This window comes from Mobula birostris, chromosome 2, assembly GCF_030028105.1.
Source record: "Mobula birostris isolate sMobBir1 chromosome 2, sMobBir1.hap1, whole genome shotgun sequence".
Lineage (NCBI taxonomy): Eukaryota > Metazoa > Chordata > Chondrichthyes > Myliobatiformes > Myliobatidae > Mobula > Mobula birostris.
Window position 1 is genome coordinate 2,973,210 of NC_092371.1, and position 25,273 is coordinate 2,998,482.

Here is a 25,273-nt window from a genome sequence, read left to right on the forward strand (position 1 = left end):
TTGTGAGTGGGGGGATGTTGTGGTTGTGTCACTTTCCAATTCTTCGATCTGATTTCAACCAAAAAATGTTAGAATGTTTCTGCCTGGTTTCGAACCAGGGACCTTTCGCGTGTTAGGCGAACGTGATAACCACTACACTACAGAAACGCTACCGTTGGTTGGCATGCTTCACAGCAGCTGATCCGAAGTGTTTGATAACGATCTTCACGAACCCCGCCACATCTGAAATTGCCGCCCGCTGACTCAACCCAGAGGGTGCACCATATCGTTCACAATCCCCGAGCGGTCCTGTGAGTTCCTTCTTGTATGTGCGAAATGGAAGTCAAAGAAACAACATATCAATAACGGCTCCTGCTGAGGAAATGGGGAGAAAGAAATAGAGGGAGATAGACCCACGTGAAGCGGAGGGGTTGGAAGTAGACAGTACGACAGATTCAGAGACAGAGAGGTCATGGTGGGGGTAACTGTGCGCGACATTGAACTGGACTGTCCTTCGTCCAGCCTGAGGTAAGCATAGAAGATTGATCGGGTGCTTGTAAAGTGCAAGAAGACATTTGGACGACCGTTGTCAACGTGAATAAGAACCGGCAGAATACGCGCTCTCCTGCCGAAACAGCAGTTCAAGTAAATTTATGTTCCCGTGCGATGTAAACATGACAAACACTACGTATAAAATCCGCTGGTGCTTAAAAACATGGACACTTGCTGGACGTTGAAGAGTAAATGGAAAGATACCACTTCCGTCTGTATGTCGGTTGTAAGAGAAAGCAGAAATTGGAGAAATTTCTCCCCCTTTCAGATTTTGAACTTCTGTCACAGCACACACGAAATGCTGGAGGGATTCAGCTGGTCATGCAGCAGGCTGGAGTGAGGAATAAGCCACCGTTTCGGGCCGAGACGCTACATCCTGAACAGGACATGCCGAACGTGTTCACGACCGCACCACTCATTCCGGCTTTAGAGCCTGAGGCGACGGATCACAGCAGCTACACTCTCCTCGTATATTCTCAGCAGATTGTTTCAGCCCAGCCCAGCAGCAGCTGAAGTTCTGTAAGCTGAGCCGGTGAAATAGGACCAGACGCTACCCTTCCACCCCGAGCTCCCGGTGTCAGTGTAATTAAGGTACCGATGAAGCGTCTTGGCCCGAAACGTTGACGGTTTATTACCCTACATAGAGGCTGCCTGACTTGCTAAATTCCTCCAGCATTTTGTGTGTGTCACTGAAGAAAGTACTGAGGGGGCGGAGGGTTAATTTCAATTGTTTTCGGTGAATATTAAAACGTGACATTAAACTGTGTGACTTTTATATGTGCATGGAATGGGTGAATGAAGAGAACGTGGCTCCCGGGCAAAGACCGGCAATGTGATCGCCTGTGCCAGTTCCGAACGCATTGCGTTATGTCAGCATGAGGGAATGCTGAATCAAACCATATATTTACAATATTACACAATTATTACTGAAAAACAGAGAGCACAACGGTCCTCTCTGTTTAGCTATAAACTCTAACTCAATGCAGAATGCATCTCAACTATATACAGACATCCGCAGCAAGTTAAATTTTAAACTGTCCCATTCTGGCCTAAAGATTTAATCGCTGTAGAAGGTTTCTTACTCTTGTGGGACGACGTCTTATCTGCCAAGGTAGATCACTTTTCTTGTCAGGAACGTCAGGTTTGGGGGGTCTCTTCCATCGTGGGTTTAGCAGTTGAATATGAGACTGCAGCTCTGGACACATTTAGTCTCCTTTTCTCGTATTTTTTATCTGCATCCACTTCCATCCTTGCTTTCTTCCTGGTCCCGTCTTCTTCCGCTCCCTCTATCCCGCTGTCGGTCCCTTTCTTTTTCTTTTTGTTCTTCTTTTCTCTTTCTCTCACACTTTTTTCTCGCAATCTCTTCTCTCCTTTTAAACTCCTTCTCTCGCCTTCCCGGTTCCTTGTTTTCACTAAATTAGTTTTATGTTTTGGAGTTACACAACAGACCACTCTGCCTTTGGCGTCATTTGTCCTCTTTGCCCAAGTTCGGCAATTAAATGTTCATGTTTTACGTTGTGTCCAAAAACAAACTCACCTTTTTACCGAAAAACCTGCGGACGCTGAAATCTGAAATACAAACAGAAAATTGTGCAGACAGCATCTGTGAAAGGCAGGCGCCATGTCATATGAGCAGCGATTGAAGGTTCTGGGCCTGTACCCGCTGGAATTTAGAAGAATGGGGAGAGGGATGGAGATGGATCTCATTGAAATCTATCGAATGTTGAAAGGCATGGATGGACTGGATGTGAGGAGGATGTTTCCTTTGTTGGAGTCTAGACGAGAGGTCACAGCCTCGGAATCGGGGGAGGTCCATATAGAACAGAAATGAGAGGGAATGTCTTTAGCCAGATGATGGTAAATACCTGGAATTTGTTGCCAAAGGCGGCTGTGGAGGCCGTGTAACACACATCAAAATTGCTGGTGAACGCAGCAGGCCAAGCAGCATCTGTAGGAAGAGGTGCAGTCGACGTTTCAGGCCGAGACCCTTCGTCAGGACTAACTGAAGGAAGAGTGAGTAAGGGATTTGAAAGTTGGAGGGGGAGGGGGAGATCCTAAATGATAGGAGAAGACAGGAGGGGGAGGGATAGAGCCAAGAGCTGGACAGGTGATAGGCACAATGGATTACGAGAGGATCATGGGACAGGAGGTCCGGGAAGAAAGACAAGGGGGGGGGGATCCAGAGGATGGGCAAGAGGTATATTCAGAGGGACAGAGGGAGAAAAAGGAGAATGAGAGAAAGAATGTGTGCATAAAAATGAGTAACAGTTGGGGTACGAGGGGGAGGTGGGGCCTTAGCGGAAGTTAGAGAAGTCGATGTTCATGCCATCAGGTTGGAGGCTACCCAGACGGAATATAAGGTGTTGTTCCTCCAACCTGAGTGTGGCTTCATCTTTACAGTAGAGGAGGCCGTGGATAGACATGTCAGAATGGGAATGGGATGTGGAATTAAAATGTGTGGCCACTGGGAGATCCTGCTTTCTCTGGCGAACAGAGCGTAGGTGTTCAGCAAAGCGGTCTCCCAGTCTGCGTCGGGTCTCGCCAATATATAAAAGGCCACATCGGGAGCACGGGACGCAGTATATCTCCGCAGTCGACTCACAGGTGAAGTGTTGCCTCACCTGGAAGGACTGTTTGGGGCCCTGAATGGTGTTAAGGGAGGAAGTGTAAGGGCATGTGTAGCACTTGTTCCGCTTACACGGATAAGTGCCAGGAGGGAGATCAGTGGGGAGGGATGGGGGGGACGAATGGACAACGGAGTTTTGTAGGGAGCGATTCCTGCGGAATGCAGCGGGGGGGAGGGAAAGATGTGCTTAGTGGTGGGATCCCGTTGGAAGTGGCGGAAGTTACGGAGAATAATATGTTGGACCCGGAGGCTGGTGGGGTGGTAGGTGAGGACCAGGGGAACCCTATTCCTAGTGGGGTGGCGGGAGGATGGAGTGACAGCAGATGTACGTGAAATGGGGGAGATGCGTTTAAGGGCAGAGTTGATAGTGGAGGAAGGGAAGCCCCTTTCTTTAAAAAAGGAAGACATCTCCCTCGTCCTAGAATGAAAAGCCTCATCCTGAGAGCAGATGCGGCGGAGACGGAGGAATTGCGAGAAGGGGATGGCGTTTTTGCAAGAGACAGGGTGAGAAGAGGAATAGTCCAGATAGCTGTGAGTGTCAGTAGGCTTATAGTAGACATCAGTGGATAAGCTGTCTCCAGAGACAGAGACAGAAAGATCTAGAAAGGGGAGGGAGGTGTCGGAAATGGACCAGGTAAACTTGAGGGCAGGGTGAAAGTTGGAGGCAAAGTTAATAAAGTCAACGAGTTCTGCATGCGTGCAGGAAGCAGCGCCAATGCAGTCGTCGATGTAGCGAAGGAAAAGTGGGGGACAGATACCAGAATAGGTACGGAACATAGATTGTTCCACAAACCCAACAAAAAGGCAGGCATAGCTAGGACCCATACGGGTGCCCATAGCTACACCTTTAGTTTGGAGGAAGTGGGAGGAGCCAAAGGAGAAATTATTAAGAGTAAGGACTAATTCCGCTAGACAGAGCAGGGTGGTGGTAGAGGGGAACTGATTAGGTCTGGAATCCAAAAAGAAGCGTAGAGCTTTGAGACCTTTCTGATGGCGGATGGAAGTATATAAGGACTGGACATCCATGGTGAAAATAAAGCGGTGGAGGCCGTGTCACTGGGTTCATATGAGGCAGAGGTTGGTGGGTTCTTGATTAGTCAGGGCCTGAAAGATTATGGGGTGAAGTCAGGAAAGTGGGGTTAAGAAGGAAATGGGTAACTTATAATGAAATAGCAAAGCAGACTCGATGGACCGAATGGCCTAATTCTGCTCCTTTCTCTCATGATCTTATGATCAAACCAACAACTCACGACAAGCACAAAGAATTAGCAGTTCATGTAACCCATCCGTCAATTCATCTGTACTTCTAAAAGTTTTTCGGAAATCCACTGCTGCAATAAGATGGGAACTGATTAACTGGTTATGTCGGGGTTTTTTTTACTTTTAAAAAACGATTGAGAGATAATGAGTGCTTGCAGTTGACAGATTGCAATTTCCTGTTGAATAATTTTCTCTGTATGCCCCAGAAGAGTTGATAACAGGCTCTGTAGCGCAATGGATAGCGTGTTGGACTTCTAATTCATGTGTGATGAAGTAATTCAAAGGTTGTGGGTTCGAGTCCCACCAGAGTCGGTGTTTTTTCCTGCGATAACTGAGGTCAGAATTCCAGTAGTTGATGACAAACGGGAAAATCAGGACAAGACTTGAAATAATCAACTCGTTCACTTAGCACAGATACGAAAATCTCTAAAACTGTAATAGTCCGTTAAAATCTTCCAGAAAAATGATGGTGGTACTGAGCCTTATTATTTCAGCGACAGGGAGGTGAATTTTTGACCAAAAAAAAAGTCCTGATCGCTTACAGGCTTGGCAGGAACATAGAGGTCTGATCACCCGCAAACATGCTGACTAACAGAGTGCCCGTCGCACTCAGAGGCTTCCTCTCTTTCTGCAGTACTTACTTATTATATATATATATATATTTGTCATATGTCCCAAATACTGCTGCCACAAAGCAACAAGTTTCAGGACATATTATACCTGATTACGATTCTGGTTCTAATTCGTCATCTTATTAAACTACACGGCTGTTTATGAGCAGATATATATTTCACGCCAGTGGTTACCTTCAATTTACTTAACTTCTTCCATTCGTTTAATGTCATAATTGTGACAAATCGTTTGCACCCCGTTCCTTTAACTCAACCACGCTCTGAATAAAAAAAAGATCTACAAGTTTGCATTCTATAGTTGAAAAAAAATACCACTTTTCTACCTGGAATCTCTCGCCTCAAAATGTGCAAGTGTGCAGATTAACTGGTATCTTAACTACTCATAAACCTTATTTGGAAATAGTAATGTTTATCACCTCAAGTTAAACACTTTGTACCTGCAGGTTAGTCCAAGGCCTTTCCACTGGTCTGGTATGTCGGAGGCTCCTTTCTTTATATTTATTTTCAATTCTTTATCTTTCTTCTGCTCCTCGGTTATATCCAGAACCTTAACCTCTTGCTCCTTCTGCCTTCCCATCTCCCCAGATCTGCAGCTGCCAGTCCCACCCATTTAAAGCAGCTGGCTTCGCTAATTTATCAGCCTTATTATTCCTCGCAGAAAATAATGTAAAACTGGGGTTTCACCTTTATGACCCCGTACCGTTTCCTCGTTGCTTCTTCAAAAATATACCATGACAGAGCAGCGTATCGGAGGGGCTTTCCGTCGGCTGAAATAAACCCTCTTGCTTCCCACAGGGGCAGATGTTCTGTAAGGCTGTTACAAGCGCACACACTTTCAGAATGTATGACAGATTCGGGCAGAAGACGATCTTGATGACTACCCACATAAGTTACAGCTGTCACTTCTGCACTGTGCGCTCATGACAACCTGCAAGTTAACCTGAAGGGAATCGTGCACGAGGACTCACAAATCCCTTTGCATTAGGAGATTTTGAATTTTCTCGCCGTTTAGGAAATAATCTATGCTTTTATTCCTTCTACAAAAGTGCATAACCGTACACTTCTCGACACAGTATTCTGTCCACTAATTCTTTGCCTCCAATTCTGTCTGTCTTTCTGCAGCATCTGTTTCCTCAACACTACCTGCCCCTCCCCTGTCTTGATATCCTCCGCAAACGTGTCCGCAAAACCATGACCTAAATCGTTGACATACGACGTAAAAAAAGCTGTTCCAACACAGATTACTGTGGAAAACCACTAGTCATCGGCAGCCAATCGGCAGAAAGGGTCCCTTTATTCCCACTCTTTGCCCCCTGCCAATCAGCCAATTCTCTATCCATGCTGGTAACTCTCATATAACACCCTCAGCTCTCATCTTGTTTAGCAGTTTCACCTTTAAACCTGCATTGGTCTGGTGTATGTGAGCCTCTGCCACAATAGTAACACAATTTGTTCGGCCAGTCAGGTTTTTGCTTAGTTAGTTGCAATTTTATTCACACTCACTTTCATTCCTGACTGCACCTCAATTGTATCTCTGTTTCCATTGATACAGTGATTTCAACTGGTCTTTTAAATATGAGTTGTGCTTCAGTTAGGAGCCGATTTTGAATTCTTTGTTGTAAGATTCCACAATCTAAACGATCGCTCAGTGCATTCTGAAGCTATTCACTGAGCTCACAATGCTCGAAAAATTTAGGTAGTTCATTCATGTAAACTGAGAAGGACTACCCTGCCTTTTGATTCCATTTATGAAATCTAAAACGTTCTGCAATCAACAATGGTTTCATTTCTAAATGTTCCTGCATTACATTTACGACATCAGCAAAACTTATTGTGGCCGGTTTGGTTGGAGCAGTGAAACTTCTAAGCAAACTGTATGCTCTTCCACCAGTTGCACTCAGCAAAACTGGCACTCGTTTCTCATCGGCGATTCCATTTGCTTTAATATAGCGTTTAATTCGTTCAATACACATAATCCAGTTATCTGTTGTGACATAAAACGCGGCTATCTTACCGATGCAACCAGCCTTTTCAGCGTTTTTTATTATTTATTATTATCACTTGGTGCTCACTGTTACTGAACCTGTGACCTTCGTCCGTTTTCTGCCTTTTTTAACTCAAACGCCTTTCTCTCCCCCTTCCGATGAAAAAAAAAGCGTGCTGCACTTTTTTTTTAACTCGAAAGTCCGGGTTCGTTTTAAAGCTTACTCGTCTCCACCGTTAGGTCTGCAACTCCATGAACTAACCGAAGGCGAATCATGAGAGACAAGGATCGACGTGTGCTCTTCATCATCACGTCAGTGAGACGCGAGCTTATGATGTGGAGGCGTAATGATGTATGTATTCATAATCCATAATGAATTGTGTAAACAACAACGAATACTTAATCAAACAATATATTTACCAAACTATTCAAATATTACTGTAATATTAAATATACAACATCGCCAACCTGCACGTCCGTCATGCCTATAGCATTCTAGCTGTCTACAAGAAGGGCCAGGGCCGTCTCTATTTCCTGAGGAGACTGGGGTTCTATAACATCTGCCAGACGATGCTGAGGACGTTCTACGAGTCTGGGGTGGCCAGTGCTATCATGTTTGCTGTTGTGTGCTGGGGCAGCAGGCTGAGGGTAGCAGACACCAACAGAATCAACAAACTCATTCTTAAGGCCAGTGATGTTGTGGGGATGGAACTGGCCTCTCTCACGGTGGCGTCTGAAAAGAGGATGCTGTCCGTTGCATGCCATCTTGGACAATGTCTCCCATTCACTACATAATGTACTGGGTGGGCACAGGAGTACATTCAGCCAGAGACTCATTCCACCGAGATGTAGCACAAAGCGTCATAGGAAGTCATTCCTGCCTGTGGCCATCAAACTTTACAACTCCTCCCTTGGAAGGTCAGACACCCTGAGCCAATAGGCTGGTCCTGGACTTATTTCATAATTTACTGACATAATTTACATATTACTATTTAACTATTTATGGATCTATTGCTATTTATTACTTATGGTGCAACTGTAACGAAAACCAATTTCCCCCGGGATCAATAAAGTATGATTATGACTATGACTATGACTATTCACACAGAGGATTCTTATTGACATTATCTCCTGAAGACCAGACTATAAGACATAGGAACATTAATAGCCCATCGACTCTGCTCTGCCATTCAATCATTCTCCTGCTTTCCGCCCATAACCTTTGACGCCATTGCTAATCAAGAACCTATCAATCTCCGATTAAACTACACACAGTGACAGCAATGAATTCCACAGATTCAACTCTGTAACTAAATAAAGCTCTCATAATCTCTGTTCTAAAGAGACACCCTTCTGTTCTGAGGCTGTGCCCCCTAGTCCTAGCTTTTCCCTCTATAGGCAGTGTCCTCTTCACGTCAACTCTAAGCCCTTAAATATTCAATAGGTTTTAATGAAAACCCCCTCATTCTTCCGAACATCCAGATGATACAAACACATAGCTATAAATGGTTCCTCCTACGTTAACACTTTAAATTCCCGAATCATTCTCATAGACCTCCTCTAGTTCCTCTACAATGGCAGCACGTCCTTTCCTAGATAAGGGGCCCAAAATTGCTCACAGTACCCCAAAAGTTTCCTTTTGTCTTCTTGTCCTGCCCTCCAGATCCCACTCTTGCGTTCCCTCTCTGTCAGTTCTACATGCCAAGTATTTCTTTGACCCCAACTCCCTCTGCCTGACATTTGTTTTCTTCTTTTCCCGATCTGGTTTGTCAGTATCCTTCACCAGCCGGGGTTCGCTGCCCTGTCGGCGTTGCCTTTCACTCCTACAGGAAGATGCTAAACCCATCCGCACCTGCCATCCTGCCCTGACTTCCAGACTCGCCGCAAACTTTTGAAAACATTCTTAATGTGCATAAAATGTTCTATGATTCTATCGGATAACTACTAATAATCTGATATTATTTGAGTATTAGTAAGGCTCGTTAGATGGCAATGTGATCGCGATATGTGAAACCGCGGGAGATTATTGTGGTCTTTGAAGTCTCTGTTCTCACTTTCTAAATGGTCCGTTTCACTCATTAACTTGTCACCTACGTTTACAGCCAATTCTCACGGCCAGAGTCCTATCAAAGGTCCCCGAACAAAGTCGTTCATTGGCTATACAGAGGCTGTTTGACCCGCTGAGCTCTTCCACTGGCCATCCGGTTTTACGCAATCAGAACCATCCCATTTCCCGTCCCTCACTATAACTGCGCACGCTTGTCTCCCTTTCTGTTTTCTGGCTCTCGGACCTGAAAAATAGACTCAATTTCTCCTGCCGCATCTGGGGCTGACCCGCTGAGTACTTCCAGTGCTTAGAGTCACCGTGGAAGCTCGGCCGGACAGTGGGAACCGCTGATTTATTCAGCGGAGCGTTTGTGTACGAGCAACACCGGTGTTCAATATTCTGACAGAGCCGGGAGCGCACGGCTGAAGTGTTTGGCCGTGATCGTACAGTGGTTAGTACACTGCGTTGTGGCCGCAGTAACCTCGGTTCGAATCCGAGTCACGGCAATCAGCAGTTCACATATTCGGCTTTCATCAGCACCTGCAACTTCACCCCTCCCTTTTGATGAACTTCGGAACGCCGCCTCTCCCAAAGTGTTGATAATTGCCGATCACCACTGACTTTCTCGTTCCCAAGATTTCACATTGAATCAGGCGGTGCATTTCGACATGAATTTGCTCAACAGATCGTCAGGCGCGAGAATATAAACTGGCCTCAGTAACTATACATGATCTCCGCTCTCTGATCCAACCACTGCCGGCGGAGAGCACTGGGAGACTCCTCCCGCTAGCTCTCTTTCTGGAAATGGATTATGCCGGCGCAAATCGCACATCGACCAGCGGCCCGTTTCACCATGGATCGCCAATAAACATCGCTCGTTGAGTGAATGCCACGAGGTAAATCGTTGTTCGTTTTTTTTTCATTAATGTTTTTGTTCCTCCATTTTGCTGCTTGTTCAGGTGCTTGCCCTACTTTGCCTTTCTTCCCTCAGACTGCGTGCTTTGCTCTCTCCCGTTCTCATGCCTGCCCTTGTGTGTTTGCCACCGTCCATGTCTCTGTCTCTCAGTGTCCTTACCTCTGCGCGTCTCTGCACTTTGCGCCCCTGCCACAGTGTGAGTAGCCATGTACTCTGTGTTCTTATCCAGCCACTCTCTGTGCTCTTGTCTCTAACTTCGTGAGTGCTTGCATCTGCTCCTGCCTTTGTCTCCCTCTCCTGCGTCTGTCTGTGCGTCATGTTCTGCAATGAGTGCCCCCGGTTATCAGGCGCCTTGCACGGCGTGTCTCTGCCCCTTTTTCTAAGCGTCTCTGCGTCTGTCTCTGATAGATTGCGTTATGTGCGGTGCAGGTCAAACCCCTGAATCGGTGCAAGCCATTTTCAATTGCCACAGCGTTGCTGTAAAGCAGGGGTCCCCAACCTATTTTACACCGCGGGCCGGTTTAATATTGACAATATTCTTGTGGACCGGCCGACCGGGAGGTGGGTGGTGTTCAAGTAGGGTTAAACTCACCTCAACATGTCTTTAGCCTATTTAATTTTCTATTACAGGTGCCCCCAACCCTTTTTGCACCGCGGACCATTTTAATATTGACAATATTCTTGCGGACCGGCCGTCCGGAGGGGGGGCGGGGGTGGTGTTCAAGTAGGGTTAAGCTCACCTCAACATGTCTTTAGGCTATTTAATTTTCTACTACAATGTAAGGCGATTGTGATTTTTATATCGTAACCGTCAAACTAATGGGCCAGAACGGAACAGTCACTTGGTAGTGTACATTATTCAAAGGCTACTCAGATCATCAGGCTAAACGGTGAGGCAGTGTTTCTGTAGCCTCGTGGTTTTCACTTTTGCCTGATACCTGAGAGGACCCTTTTCGGGAAAACAGAAGGAAATATTTGAAACAGAAGTAATTCTCGAGATACTGGAAACCTTGAGCAACACATCTTCAGTAAGACACGCAGCATCTGTGAAGGTGAATAAAGAGTGGACGTTCTGGCCTGAGACCTTTCATCGGGACCGGAAAGAAACGGGGCAGAGGCCAGAATAAATGGATGAGGAGAGGGTACAAGCTGGCGGGTGATATATAAGACCAGGTAAGTGGGAAGGTGGGTAAGGGAGAGTGAATGAGTAAGAAGCGGTGGGGGGAGGACTGAAGAAGGAGACTGATAGGAGAGGGATGTGGACCCTGGAAGAACTGGAAGGAAAAGGAGTGATGTGTTGTTCAAGAGTTGAAGAGAAGCATTCGTATCTCCTTTTATTGACATTAGTTAACGGGAAACGGGCACATCGGATCTCAACAACCAGGCGTCAATTAAACGCAGCGCTCAGTGGGAGATTTCATGTAATGCCAAAGTAAAACTCATTTAATTTAACCTGCACGTTTTTAACTACAAATGACTTTTAGTTCGCAGTGAGTTACACCATGCATAGGTTAGTTAACTAGATATGGCTGAACATAGCTATAAGCTGGAAGGGGGTTCAGAAAATGGAGTTGTACCTACTAAAAAAATAAATGGTCATGATTCTGAGGATCGAACTCATATTTCATTCTCTCTATTAGTGATTATTATTATATTAGTGATATCTATTCGATGATGGAAAAGGAAAAGGGTCCAAAAGTCGGGATCAATACACTGCAGCAGGGATTTTGTTTTGAATAAGACAGGATCTAACAGAAGACGATGGGATGAACATGTTTGTAACTAGTGGCAAGTCAGAGGCTTTTTTTTAAGTCAGTGGACCATTTGTAGAGAATGTGGATACATTTACAAAAGTTAAATAAATAAATGATTAGTGGGACTGGCAAGGAACATTAGTTAAGGCTGGTACAAATCAGACCTTATTACATTCAACGGCCAGTCTGTTGCTACCCGCTGATCATGGTCTCCAGATCGGAAGGCGGTTCTCGGAATTCTCGGGTTCTGCAAGTAGTTAAAATAACCGGACTGGGCTGCCTGACTTGAAACGGTGACATAAAGTTTCGTCCGAACTTACTCGCACACTATCGAAACAAAATAAAAGTAAACTAAACATTCATCAACAACAGGAAAACGGTGTGATTGTCACTCTATCCAACCATTGGCCACATTTCATTCGTCACTCGCCAAATCCAACATTGCAATCCGCTGTGAGAACATCATACAGTTCAGGTACTGTTGACAGGAATAAATTGACCTCGACAGTAAAGTCAAATCTCTAAATAGAAAACTCAGCTGATGTCAGGGATGGGATTCGAACCCACGCCCCCAGACGAGGACCAGAACACCCGCGTTTCAACGGAAGGAATGTCATTCCTTGAGTCTGGCGCCTTAGACCACTCGGCCACCCTGACAGCCTTGCATAGCACTTTTAATATCGAAAACAAATGGTTTTCTTTGAGAAATGTTTGGAGGATAGAACCGAAACATTCACGTGCAGAGATCGATCGTGGAGATACCTGAACGGCGAGCTCCTGTTAAGAGGGCTTAACACTCCGAATGCAAAACAATTTCAGGGAAAATGCCCAGCTCAAACTGCAGATGAAGCACATTGCGCATCTAGACATGCCCGTGGGACAGAAGTGTGTCTCCCTGATGTGATCCGAAATCTGTCACGTCTCTAATACGGCGTTTAGCTGAAAATATTTTTTCCTCACTTTGTCTTTGCACTTAATTATCACACCACGTCGTAGAAAGCATTCGCCCATCTGCCACATCTTTTGCGTTTATCCCTGAGATCCTCGTCTGCACCCTCTTAAAGAGTTACCACATTCTTTCTGGAATAGAACTACCAGAACTGTATGCTGTAATCCAAATCTGGTCCAACTGCGGTTTTGTAAAACTGCATCATGACTTGCTGACACTTATACTCCACGCTCCGAACAATGAAGGCAAGCAGGCCATGTGCCTGATCTGCTGTTTGGCCGCGTGATCAAAGTGGGAATGACCTTGTAATCGATTTCTAGACGTTTATTGAAGTCAAACCGAGGCCACCTGTTTTAGCCAAGGAAACGTCAAGATTATATTGGGTTTATTTTTTGACGAGCTAAATGAATTTTCGAGTAGGAGGTCTGTACCTGTCGTATATTTGGATGTCCATCAGATATATGGCAATGTGCCACACAAAGGGAGATGCACAATACAGTATAATGGACCAGATTGTTCAGGGACCTGCGTTGCTGCTGTTCGAAGACTGCTTATCACACTGAAAACAGACAATCAAAAGAAAACGGAGTCCCTTTCAAGTTGAATATTTTAATCCCTGAAGTGTCCCGGCTTCTTGCCCCTGATAATTAATTAATTATGCTGTTTACCAGACGGAACTGGATATTAGGAATAGAGAATTGTTTGCTTGCATTTCCACGGCTTTTCTGGACTGTCCCGTAACACTTTGAGCAGTTCTCCCCAACCCCCACTCCACGCCCCCACCCCGCTCCGCCACCTATTAGGTGAAGGATACCGTGGCACTGGAGCCGACTCGGAAAGCATGGTCTATCTCGGTGAGTATGTGGGCTATAACGATCAAATCGGACTCTGGAATATGGAGGGGTGAAAATTCTTAACCGTGTGGGGTTGTAAGGGGCCATGATTCCGGGCATACGGATTTGTTTCTACTCGTGGGGGAGGAGCGGTCGCGGAAATATTGTTTACAAGGATGATCGGTTCAAACTGACGTTAGTGGGAAGACCTGCGCGCACCGCCAGCGTTCTCTGGAATTCTCCAGGACTGAGCCCTGCGATGGTTGAGTCAGTGGACTGCTTCTAAAGAAAATGAAAGCATTTTCAATGATTCAGTAAATCAATCATTTGTGGAAATAGCTAAAACAAGAAGTTCAGGTCCGGGCCAAGCAGATGTCATAATACTGAAAGGTCAAACCGTACGTATCGGCAGACCATGTTCACCCAGACGGCCGGAGGGTTTCGGCCCGAAATGTCGATTGTACTTTCTCCCATAGGTGCTGCCTGGCCTGCTGAGTTCCTCCAGCACTTTGTGCGTGTTGCAATAATTCAGTTCGTCGACGTAAAATGTCGTCCGAACTTCCTCGCACGCTTACTTCGAGCAAAAAAAATATATATTCATCAAGAAACTGCCAGAAAGACACGAATGTCAATCTATCCAACCAGTGATCAGGAGGATGAGATGGACACCTCTCACCAAGCCACTCGTCGAATCCCGCACTCTGTCTGATACACTACGATTCACTGTGAGAACATTGCCACCGCCCCTTTACTCAAACAGTTCAGGTCCTGTTACCAGGACTAAATTGATCCTGAAATATACAAATATAAAAGTCAGCATTTGTCAGGAATGGGATTCGAACCCACGCCCCCAGATCGGGGACCAGAACACCCGTGTTTCTACGGAAGGACTTTCACTCCTTGAGTCTGGCGCCTTAGACCACTCGGCCACCCTGACGAGCTTGCAGAGGCCACTTAACAAGCCGAACAAGTAGTTTTCTTCGCAAGCAGAGAAAAAGATTGTTTTCATGCAGCAGTTTAGAGGATGAAACCAGAATGCGCATATGTACATAGCGGCCACAAAGTGAACCGAACCGCGAGACCCTCTGTTAGCAGTGTGTAAAACTCCGAATGCAGAGAAATTATAGCGAGAAAGTCCAACTTCAAAATGCGTATAGAGATATATGTCTGTTTTATCGGACGTGTCACGACGTGTGTTTTACAGACGATCGAAAACCTCTCATGTCTGTAACAAAAACTTTCGCTCAAATTACTTATTTTCTTTCGCAAACAACAGGAATTCTGCAGATGCTGGAAATTCAAGCAACACACATCAAAGTTGCTGGTGAACGCAGCAGGCCAGGCAGCATCTCTAGAAAGAGGTACAGTCGACGTTTCAGGCCGAGACCCTTCGTCAGGACTACAACATCCTGGTACGAGAGGGAAAGCAACCAGAAGCCGTGATACATGTTTGGACCAACGACATAGGCAGGAAGAAGGACGAGGTCCTGAAGTGTGAGTTTCGGGAACTAGGCAGAAGGCTAAAGAACAGGACCTCAAGGGTGGCGTTCTCAGGATTGCTGCCAGTGCTACGTGACAATGATGGTAAGAATGGGAGGAGATGGCAGTTGAATGCGTGGCTGAGGAGTTGGTGCAGGGAGCAGGGTTTTAGATTTTTAGATCATTGGGATCTCTTCTGGGGAAGGTGGGACCTGTACAGATTGGATGGGTTGCACCTGAACTCGAGGGGGAGCAATATCCTTGCAGGTAGGTTTGCTAGCATGGTTCGGGAGGGTTTAAACTAATTTGCAAGGGGGATGGAACCCAGAGCGATAGAGCAGTGAAAGAAGTGCATGGAGTAAAGCCAAATCTAACATATAGAGAGGCTTTGAGGAGAGAGGAGCAGAATAAACGGTGTAAAGACAGTAAGGTAGAAGAGCTGAAATGCGTGTACCTCAATGCAAGAAGCCTCAGGAACAAAGGTGATGAACTGAGAGCTTGGATACATACATGGAATTATGATGTAGTGGCCATTACAGAGACTTGGCTGGCACCAGAGCAGGAATGGATTCTCAATATTCCTGGATTTCAGTGCTTTTAAAGGGATAGGGAGGGCGGGAAAAGGGGAGGAAGGGTGGCATTACTGGTCAGGGATAGTATTACAGCTACAGAAAGGATGGGTAATGTGGCAGGATCCTCTTTTGAGTCAATATGGGTGGAAGTCAGGAACAGGAAGGGAGCAGTTACTCTATTGGGGGTATTCTATAGGCCCCCTGGTAGCAGCAGAGATACAGAGGAGCAGATTGGGAGGCAGATTTTGGAAAGGTGCAAAAATAACAGGGTTGTTATCATGGGTGACTTTAACTTCCCTAATATTTATTGGCATCTGATTAGTTCCAAGGGTTTAGATGGAGCAGAGTTTGTTAAGTGTGTCCAGGACGGATTCCTGTCACAGTATGTGGACAGGCCAACCAGGGGGAATGCCATACTAGATCTAGTACTAGGTAATGAACTGGGTCAGGTCACAGATCTCCCAGTGGGTGAGCATCTGGGGGACAGTGACCACCGCTCCCTGGCCTTTAGCATTATCATGGAAAAGGATAGAATCTTTGATTATGGGGAGCAAGGACATGGCAGACCAATTGAATAATTACTTTGGTTCTGTCCTCACTAAGGAGAACATAAATAATCTTCCAGAAATAGTAGGGGTCAGAGGGTCCAGTGAGATGGAGGAACTGAGCGAAATACATGTTAGTAGGGAAGTGGTGTTAGGTAAACTGAAGGGATTAAAGGCAGATAAATCCCCAGGGCCAGATGGTCTGCATCCCAGAGTGCTTAAGGAAGTAGCCCAAGAAATAGTGGATGCATTAGTGATAATTTTTCAAAACTCGTTAGATTCTGGACTAGTTCCTGAGGATTGGAGGGTGGCTAATGTAACCCCACTTTTTAAAAAAGGAGGGAGAGAGAAATCGGGGAATTATAGACCGGTTAGCCTAACGTCGGTGGTGAGGAAACTGCTGGAGTCAGTTATCAAAGATGTGATAACAGCACATTTGGAAAGCGGTGAAATCATCGGACAAAGTCAGCATGGATTTATGAAAGGAAAATCATGTCTGACGAATCTCATAGAAGTTTTTGAGGATGTATCTAGTGGATAGGGGAGAACCAGTGGATGTGGTATATTTGGATTTTCAAAAGGCTTTTGACAAGGTCCCACACAGGAGATTAGTGTGTAAACTTAAAGCACACGGTATTGGGGGTAAGGTATTGATGTGGATAGAGAATTGGTTAGTAGACAGGAAGCAAAGAGTGGGAATAAACGGGACCTTTTCAGAATGGCAGGCAGTGACTAGTGGGGTACCGCAAGGCTCAGTGCTGGGACCCCAGTTGTTTACAATATATATTAATGACTTGGATGAGGGAATTAAATGCAGCATCTCCAAGTTTGCGGATGACATGAAGCTGGGCGGCAGTGTTAGCTGTGAGGAGGATGCTAAGAGAATGCAGGGTGACTTGGATAGGTTGGGTGATTGGGCAAATTCATGGCAGATGCAATTTAATGTGGATAAATGTGAAGTTATCCACTTTGGTGGCAAAAATAGGAAAACAGATTATTATCTGAATGGTGGCCGATTAGGAAAAAGGAAGGTGCAATGAGACCTGGGTGTCATTATACACCAGTCATTGAAAGTGGGCATACAGGTACAGCAGGCGGTGAAAAAGGCGAATGGTATGCTGGCATTTATAGCGAGAGTATTCGAGTACAGGAGCAGGGAGGTACTACTGCAGTTGTACAAGGCCTTGGTGAGACCACACCTGGAGTATTGTGTGCAGTTTTGGTCCACTAATCTGAGGAAAGACATCCTTGCCATAGAGGGAGTACAAAGAAGGTTCACCAGATTGATTCCTGAGATGGCAGGACTTTCATATGAAGAAAGACTGGATGAACTGGGCTTGTACTCGTTGGAATTTAGAAGATTGAGGGGGGATCTGATTGAAACGTATAAGATCCTAAAGGGATTGGACAGGCTAGATGCAGGAAGATTGTTCCCGATGTTGGGAAAGTCCAGAACGAGGGGTCACAGTTTGAGGATAAAGTGGAAGCCTTTTAGGACCGAGATTAGGAAAAACTTCTTCACACAGAGAGTGGTGAATCTGTGGAATTCTCTGCCACAGGAAACAGTTGAGGCCAGTTCATTGGCTATATTTAAGAGGGAGTTAGATATGGCCCTTGTGGCTACGGGGATCAGGGGGTATGGAGGGAAGGCTGCTGCAGGGTTCTGAGTTGGATGATCAGCCATGATCATAATAAATGGCGGTGCAGGCTCGAAGGGCCGAATGGCCTACTCCTGCACCTATTTTCTATGTTTCTATGTTTCTAATTAGAGAGCACAGGAAAATTTTTAATTGGGAAAAGGCAAATTATGAGGCTATAAGGCTAGAACTTGCGGGTGTGAATTGGGATGATGTTTTTGCAGGGAAATGTACTATGGACATGTGGTCGATGTTTAGAGATCTCTTGCGGGATGTTAGGGATAAATTTGTCCCGGTGAGGAAGATAATGAATGGTAGGGTGAAGGAACCATGGGTGACAAATGAGGTGGAAAATCTAGTCAGGAGGAAGAAGGCAGCATACATGAGGTTTAGGAAGCAAGGATCAGATGGGTCTATTGAGGAATATAGGGAAGCAAGAAAGGAGCTTAAGAAGGGGCTGAGAAGAGCAAAAAGGGGGCATGAGAAGGCCTTGGCAAGTAGGGTAAAGGAAAACCCCAAGGCATTCTTCAATTATGTGAAGAAAAAAAGGATGACAGGAGTGAAGGTAGGACCGATTAGAGATAAAGGTGGGAAGATGTGGCTGGAGGCTGTGGAAGTGAGCGAGGTCCTCAATGAATACTTCTCTTCGGTATTCACCAATGAGAGGGAACTTGATGATGGTGAGGACAATATGAGTGAGGTTGATGCTTTGGAGCATGTTGATATTAAGGGAGAGGAGGTGTTGGAGTTGTTAAAATACATTAGGACAGATAAATCCCCGGGGCCTGACGGAATATTCCCCAGGCTGCTCCACGAGGCGAGAGAAGAGATTGCTGAGCCTATGGCTAGGATCTTTATGTCCTCGTTGTCCACGGGAATGTTACCGGAGGATTGGAGGGAGGCGAATGTTGTCCCCTTGTTCAAAACAGGTAGTAGGGATAGTCCGGGTAATAATAGACCAGTGAGCCTTACGTCTGTGGTGCGAAAGCTGCTGGAAAAGATTCTTAGAGATAGGATCTATAGGCACTTAGAGAATCCTGCTGTGATCAGGGACAGTCAGCATGGCTTTGTGAAGGGCAGATCGTGTCTAACAAGCCTGATAGAGTTCTTTGAGGAGGTAACCAGGCATATAGATGAGGGTAGTGCAGTGGATGTGATCTATATGGATTTTAGTAAGGCATTTGACAAGGTTCCACTCGGTAGGCTTATTCAGAAAGTTAGAAGGCATGGGATCCAGGGAAATTTGGCCAGGTGGATTCAGAATTGGCTTGTCTGCAGAAGGCAGAGGGTGGTGGTGGAGGGAGTACATTCAGTTTGGAGGACTGTGACTCGTGGTGTCCCACAAGTATCTGTTCTGGGACCTCTACTTTTCGTGATTTTTATTAACGACCTGGATGTGGGGGTAGAAGGGTGGGTTGGCAAGTTTCCAGACGACACAAAAGTTTTTAGTGTTGTAGATAGTGTAGAGGATTCTCAAAGATTGCAGAGAGACATTGATAGGATGCAGAAGTGGGCTGAGAAGTGGCAGATGGAGTTCAACCCGGAGAAGTGTGAGGTGGTACACTTTGGAAGGACAAACTCCAAGGCAGACTACAAAGGAAATGGCAGGATACTTGGTAGTGTGGAGGAGCAGAGGGATCTCGGGGTACATGTCCACAGATCCCTGAAAGTTGCCTCACAGGTGAATAGGGTAGTTAAGAAAGCTTATGGGGTGTTAGCTTTCATAAGTCGAGGGATAGAGTTTAAGAGTCGCGATGTAATAATGCAGCTCTATAAAACTCTGGTTAGGCCACACTTGGAGTAAAGTTCTGGTCACCTCACTATAGGAAGGATGTGGAAGCATTGGAAAGGGTACAGAGGAGATTTACCAGGATGCTGCCTGGTTTAGAAAGTATGCATTATGATCAGAGATTAAGAGAGCTGGGGCTTTACTCTTTGGAGAGAAGGAGGATGAGAGGAGACATGATAGAGGTCTACAAGATAATAAGAGGAATATATAGAGTGGATAGCCAGCGCCTCTTCCCCAGGGCACCACTGCTCAATACAAGAGGACATGGCTTTAAGTTAAGGGGTGGGAAGTTCAAGGGGGATATTAGAGGAAGGTTTTTTACTCGGAGAGTGGTTGGTGCGTGGAATGCACTGCCTGAGTCAGTGGTGGAGGCAGATACACTAGTGAAGTTTAAGAGACTCCTCGACAGGTATATGGAGGAATTTAAGGTGGAGGGTTATATCGGAGGCAGTGTTTGAGGGTCGGCACAACATTGTGGGCCGAAAGGCCTGTACTGTGCCATGCTATGCTATGTTCTATGTTCTATATGATTTAAGCCAGTAACGTACATCAGTCTTCGTGATGGTGGTCGGTTCTCACTGTAAGATCGCACTTCCAGCAGACCCTATTGGGGACGATAAGTTTTTGGAAAAACGAGAGGTTCTAAACGTTGACAAGCTGTCAAGAACAAGTATCGAAGCCCCAAGGGTTCAAAATTCGCGGCTGCGGAGACAGTGGAGCAGTTCGCTCGAAGTTTTCCTTCCGAAGAACATATTTCCTGCAAAGCACCGACAAACCCCGAATGATTCCATGTTTGCAACCAAATGTCAAACGGAAACCGATCTCCATAGCGCAGTTCGCTAATCCAGAGGAAGGGTGTTAGCTCGAACTATCGGTTGTTTACTCCTTTGCATAGATGATGTCTGGCTTGCTGAGCTCCTCCAGCATTTTGTCCGTGTCAGTCATTGTCATACTTTATTGATCCCGGGGGAAATTGGTTTTCGTTACAGTTGTTCCATCAATAAATAGTAATAGAACCAGAAATAGTTAAATAATAATATGTAAATTATGCCAGTAAATTATGAAATAAGTCCAAGAGCAGCCTATTGGCTCAGGATGTCTGACCCTCCAAGGGAGGAGTTGTAAAGTTTGATGGCCACAGGCAGGAATGACTTCCTATGACGCTCTGTGTTGCATCTCGGTGGAATGAGTCTCTGGCTGAATGTACTCCTGTGCCCACGCAGTACATTATGTAGTGGATAGGAGACATTGCATGCAACTTAGACTGCAACCGCTAGGCGAGTAACCAAAGTGGGAATGACCAGGTATAGAGTTTATAGAAGTTTATGGAAAACAAGCCAAGGCCACTAGTTGTTGCAAAGGAACTTTTTTTTTTAAGAACTAATAGAAGTTGAGAGAAGTAAGCACGTAGCTGCCTTTATATGCATGGTAAGATGCCACACAAAGGAAGCTGCAAAATGTAGGAGATAATATTATGAGGGACCTGTATATACGCTGTTTGAAGAGTGGTTATCACACTGAAAATCAAAAATGAAGAGATAACCGAATCATTTTCAGGCTGAAAAGCTTCGCTCCTGAAGTTCCCAGACGTTCTGTTCTTGCCCCTCAATAATTCATTAATTGCACTATTTACTGCCCGGAACTAGAGATAAGAAATGGAGAATCATTTTACTGTAATTTTTTAGGTTTTCTAGCCCGCCCTTAAGTAATTTGTACAGATGTCCACCTTTCCGTGAAGGATACAGTAGCATTGGAAGCGACTTGGAAGGCATGGACCAGCTTTCCATGCAAGTGGAACCGACCTGGGTGAGTATGTTTTCTATAACGAACAGTGAAGGCGATCAAACCTGACTCTTTAGAATCGAGAAATAGGGGTGCTACTTAATGAACCATGTAGGGTTCGTAGGGGTCATGACTGAGGGTATACTGAAATGTTTCTAGAAGTGAGAGAGGAGCGGTCGAGGAAAAATAGTTACACGCTTGTGCTGCACGCTTTGTATATATCACATACAAAATGTTGTGGGAACTCAGCAGGTCAGGCAGCATCTATGGAAGGGAGTAAACGGACGTTAAACGTTTCGGGTCGAGACCCTTCAACAGGGCTGAGGCCTGTATCCAGAATCCGCTTCAGATCTGGAGGTCGCAAACACGAGGAAATCTGCAGATGCTGGAATTTCAAGCAACCCACATAAAAGTTGGTGGTGAACGTATCAGGCCAGGCAGCATCTATTGGAAGAGGTACCGTCGACGTTTCAAGGACCTTTCTACGTGAAACTTTGAAAACCACCATCGGTTGATGTTTGTCCATTTTATTTCACTGATTAGTACATATTCTTAAGCGACGGAGAGATCTAACGTAAAAAGCGGAGTGTAATGGTGAGAGAACGGGAAGGGGACTGAGAGAAGCGGTCACCGAATCCCTCAATAACAGGCGGAATTATCATTGCGGCGAAACCGTTCCTGGATATGGTGTTACAATGTTTGGAAGTAGTCGTAACACTGAAGCTGAATCTGGGGCAGTTCCCTCACCAGCGGACGATATACAATAGAGCAATTTAGTCCTCATTATTTCAGCTGTATGAATGCTCGTCGCTAAACTGGTCGACACGCCTATCTAGTAAACAGCAGGAGCATCACTAACAGGAGAATTTGTGCAGGTACTGGAAATCACAGGGCTTCGGCCCGAAACGTCGACTATTTACTCTTTCCCACAGATGCTGCCTGGCCTGCTGGGTTCCTCCAGCATTTTGTGCGTGTTACTCGGTAAACAGCAGGTCTTGCTTTCAGCTCAGCAGAGCCGTTAACATATGTGACGAACTGCTGTAATTCGGGAGGAATTCATGTAAGCATCTCCACCACTCATTTGTAATCATAAAACAAAACTGCCACAAAAAAAGAAATGAAGAAAAAAAAGCCAATGAAACCACAGAAGATGGATAGCCTCTGCGGAGAGAGAACCAGAGAAATCCGTTCAGATAGATGACGTGGTGAGCTATCGGATCACGTTGTTGTCCTTTTTCTTGCCTTTTGCAGCGTGGTGTTGGTTTAGGGTAGTAATCGTTCGAAAATGCGGGCGTGCCCTGCATTTTACCCTGCCCCTGATGACAGTGTGGCGACCCACTTTCTGGCACACACGAACCGGCTCACAACAGCGCGCGCAGGCAGAGGGCCGGCCCCAAAAAGGGCGCCAGGCCATCTTCACCAGCAGGGGGGAAATCCCGCGCGCGGAAAGGGTCTGGGAATATGCATTCCCCACAGCAATCCCGCCCCAGGGAGGGCGGGAACGGGAAGGCTTTAAAGCAGGCCGCGAAGTTTGAATAAATCTCTTTTCATCGCAACTCTAACTCACCGACTCCGTGTGGTTATTCTAGCGCTGTGTGTAGCACACCGCTACAATTGGTGACCCCGACGGCCCAAACGATATTTGGACCAGAGATGACCGACGCCGCATCTGTTCACGCCGTTTCGTTCAAACTGCCAAGATTCTCGACGCTGCGACCCCAATTATGGTTCGAACAAGCAGCAGCTCAATTCCACATTCGACAGATAACCTCGGAGTCCACTCGCTACTACTACGTGCTGAGCTCACTCGACCAGGAAACAGCTGCACAAGTTGAGGAGTTTATATAGTCGCCCCCGGAGGACGGCAAATACACAGCATTCAAAGCCCTGCTCATAAGGACTTTCGGACTCTCACGGCGCGAACGAGTACGCCGCTTAATGCACCTGGGTGGTTTGGGAGACAGGCCGCCGTCAGCATTAATGAACGAGATGCTGGCCCTGGCTGAAGAACACAAACCCTGCCTCATGTTTGAGCAGGCGTTCCTAGAGCAACTGTCCGAGGACATATGCCTGCTGCTGTCCGATGCAGATTTCAGCAACCCCCGGGAGGTGGCAGCCCGAGCAGATGTGCTGTGGAATGCCAGGAAAGAGAGAGGGGCGCCTGTCGTACAGATCACCAAGCCGCGTGCCCAACGACAGACCGGACCAGGCCCGGCAGCAGAGCCTACAAAACCTGGCGACGGAAGTGAAGAGCCCAACGAACAATGGTGTTTCTACCACCAGCGGTGGGGCACAGAGGCCCGCCGCTGCAGACCACCCTGCAAATTCCCGGGAAACGCCAGGGTCAGCCGCCGCTGATGGCTACGGCGTCTGGCCATCAGGACAGCCTCCTGTACGTCTGGGACAAGCAGTCGGGACGCCGCTTTTTGGTCGACACCGGAGCGGAGATCAGCGTCTTACCTCCAACGAGTTATGGCACCCGCAACAGAGAACCGGGACCCACCCTGAGGGCCGCAAATGCCAGCACAATACGAACCTACGGCACCCGCACGGTACGGCTACAGTTCAGCTCCAGCCGTTCACGTGGGACTTCACACTGGCCACCGTGGCCCAACCACTCCTGGGGGCGGATTTTCTACGAGCCCACAGCCTGCTGGTCGACCTGCAAAGGAAGTGATTAGTCCACGCCAAGACTTTTCAAACGTTCTCCCTGGGTGAAGCACAGTTGCCAGCCCCACACCTGGGCTCCATCACGCTGTCCGACGACGAATTCACCAGGGTCCAGGCGGATTTCCCAACAGTACTGACACCGCAGTTCACGGCAGCCATGCCCAGACACGGAGTACAGCACCACATCCCGACCCAGGGACCACCTGTCCACGCCCGTGCTCGAAGGCTTCCGCCGGACAAGCTCCGACTGGCGAAGGAGGAGTTCAAGAAGATGGAGGAATTGGGGATCATACGACGGTCCGACAGCCCATGGGCCTCCCCCCTTCACATGGTGCCCAAGGCAACTGGGGGCTGGAGACCATGCGGTGACTACCGCAGACTGGACAAGGCTACAACGCCAGACCGCTACCCTTTGCCGCACATTCAAGATTTCGCAGCAAACCTACACGGCGCAAGGATCTTTTCCAAGGTAGACCTCGTCCGGGGATACCATCAAATCCCGGTACATCCGGACGACATCCCCAAAACAGCACTTATCACCCCGTTCGGACTTTTCGAATTCCTGCGGATGCCGTTTGGTCTAAAGAATGCCGCACAGGTGGACGCGACCTAGACTTTGCATTCATCTATTTGGACGACATCCTCATAGCCAGCAGTAGTCGGCAGGAGCATCTGTCCCACCTCCGCCAGCTCTACTCCCGCCTGAGCGAATTCGGCCTTACAATCAACCCAGCCAAATGCCGGTTCGGACTCGACACCATCGACTTCCTGGGCCACAGGATTACTAAAGACGGGGCAACCCCGCTGCCCGCCAAGGTAGACGCGGTCCGCAACTTCCCCCGACCCAATACAATCAAAGGCCTGCAGGAATTCGTGGGTATGGTGAATTTCTACCACCGTTTCCTCCCCTCAGCAGCCCGAACCATGCGACCCCTGTTCACTCTGATGTCGGGTAAGGGCAAGGACATTACCTGGGACGAAGAGGCCGCAACCGCTTTCGTTAAAACCAAAGAAGCCTTGGCAAACGCCGCGATGCTAGTGCACCCCAGAACGGACGTTCCTACTGCCCTCACGGTGGACGCATCCAACACAGCGGTCGGTGGAGTGCTGGAACAACTCATCGAGGGTCGCTGGCAACCCCTGGCGTTCTTCAGCAAACACCTACGACCACCTGAACTCAAATACAGTGCTTTCGACCGGGAGCTATCGGCACTATACCTGGCGATCCGGCATTTCAGGTACTTCCTAGAAGGTAGGTCCTTCACCG

General features: G+C 46.9%; 5 non-coding genes across 5 annotated transcripts; 2 read left to right on the plus strand and 3 right to left on the minus strand.

Moving 5' to 3' along the window:
• Window positions 1-74: 74 nt before the first annotated feature.
• On the minus strand, window positions 75-147 carry trnav-aac (transfer RNA valine (anticodon AAC)). The gene has a single exon. It is a non-coding gene; the product is annotated as a tRNA-Val (tRNA).
• Window positions 148-4,637: 4,490 nt separating this feature from the next.
• On the plus strand, window positions 4,638-4,729 carry trnar-ucu (transfer RNA arginine (anticodon UCU)). Its single transcript is given in 2 exon segments — window positions 4,638-4,674; window positions 4,694-4,729. It is a non-coding gene; the product is annotated as a tRNA-Arg (tRNA).
• Window positions 4,730-9,514: 4,785 nt separating this feature from the next.
• trnah-gug (transfer RNA histidin (anticodon GUG)) lies at window positions 9,515-9,586 on the plus strand. The gene has a single exon. It is a non-coding gene; the product is annotated as a tRNA-His (tRNA).
• Window positions 9,587-12,292: 2,706 nt separating this feature from the next.
• On the minus strand, window positions 12,293-12,407 carry trnal-caa (transfer RNA leucine (anticodon CAA)). The gene is made up of 2 exons: window positions 12,370-12,407; window positions 12,293-12,338 (listed from the first exon to the last, which is right to left on the minus strand). It is a non-coding gene; the product is annotated as a tRNA-Leu (tRNA).
• Window positions 12,408-14,353: 1,946 nt separating this feature from the next.
• On the minus strand, window positions 14,354-14,469 carry trnal-caa (transfer RNA leucine (anticodon CAA)). The gene is made up of 2 exons: window positions 14,432-14,469; window positions 14,354-14,388 (listed from the first exon to the last, which is right to left on the minus strand). It is a non-coding gene; the product is annotated as a tRNA-Leu (tRNA).
• Between the last annotated feature and the right edge of the window lie 10,804 nt (window positions 14,470-25,273).